This window comes from Anopheles coluzzii, assembly GCF_943734685.1.
Source record: "Anopheles coluzzii chromosome X unlocalized genomic scaffold, AcolN3 X_unloc_12, whole genome shotgun sequence".
Classification (NCBI taxonomy): domain Eukaryota; kingdom Metazoa; phylum Arthropoda; class Insecta; order Diptera; family Culicidae; genus Anopheles; species Anopheles coluzzii.
In genome coordinates, this window is record NW_026054439.1 from 81,291 (window position 1) to 82,500 (window position 1,210).

Here is a 1,210-nt window from a genome sequence, read left to right on the forward strand (position 1 = left end):
GACGAGGACAACCTCGGCAGCCGCCTGTTGGAGAGTGCGGAGTGGTGGGACCGCATCCAGCAAGCGGCTCGGCAGATCCTCTCCGTTCTGCAGGAGGACTGGCGGGAGGAGCAGCAAAACTTGGCAGCCGCCGAGGCTGCTCAGCCAGTTCCTGCATCCAGCCCGCCCGAGGACATGGCGGAGGCAGAGCGGAGACGGCTGATGCGACGCCGAGAGGTGCGCAACCGCAGCGCCCGGCGGATGCGGCAGCGGCGTCGGCAGGAGCGGCTCGGCGTGGACGAGGTCGTCCCGGCTATCTTGGCACGCGCAGCGGCCAATGACGACGCGGCCGACGACGTAGCGGAGCCGACAGGGGAGGTCGAGGAGGAGGAGGTCAGCCCTCCAGAGCCGCCAATCCCCCCGCGCAGCCGGGGATTGCCTCCCTCCCCACGCACGATGGAGATGCGGCGACTGCGGCGTAACTTTATGCAGCTCCAATACCGGGAAAGGCGTCGGGCCGGAGTGCTAGGAGCTGTTCCGCAGGGTCGCCAACGACGTGGGCGACTACCACCATCTGCAGCGGAAGTGGAGCGGCGTCGCATTAACCGGCGGCAGAGAGAGAGGCAGCGGCGGCTGGAGCAACGGCAAGCGGAGGTCGAGGCTCAGCCTCCCCCGTGGGACGAGCTGCCGAGCTCCCAGCTTGCCGAACGAAGAAGCAGCCTCACGGATGACGAGCGAGCTGCCGTAACATCGGCGAACGTGTCCGCGCGCTGACGCAGCTCTGTGATGATACGGTGAAACCTGCAAGGATTAGGACAAGGACAACGGTTACCGGAACATATTTAATGTTAAAAAGGCGGCAACGAAAACCTTTCACGAAAGGAAAAATAGTGAAAAAAAAAAAAAAAAACGTTTTTTGAATTCAAATAAATAAAGAGAAAGGCCCAAACGGGCGGAATTCCCGGCGGGGGGAAATCCGTTAGTGGTAACCCCCCGCCGGTAGGAGCGGGGTTCTTTCGGGAAACAATGGTCCTCAATAAAGAACTCTTGAAGAATTTAAAAAAAAAAGAAGTGGAGCTTGCGGCTTAATTTGACTCAACACGGGAAAACTTACCAGGTCCGAACTTATTGAGGTAAGACAGATTGATAGCTCTTTCTCAAACTTAAGGGTAGTGGTGCATGGCCGTTCTTAGTTCGTGGAATGATTTGTCTGGTTAATTCCGATAACGAA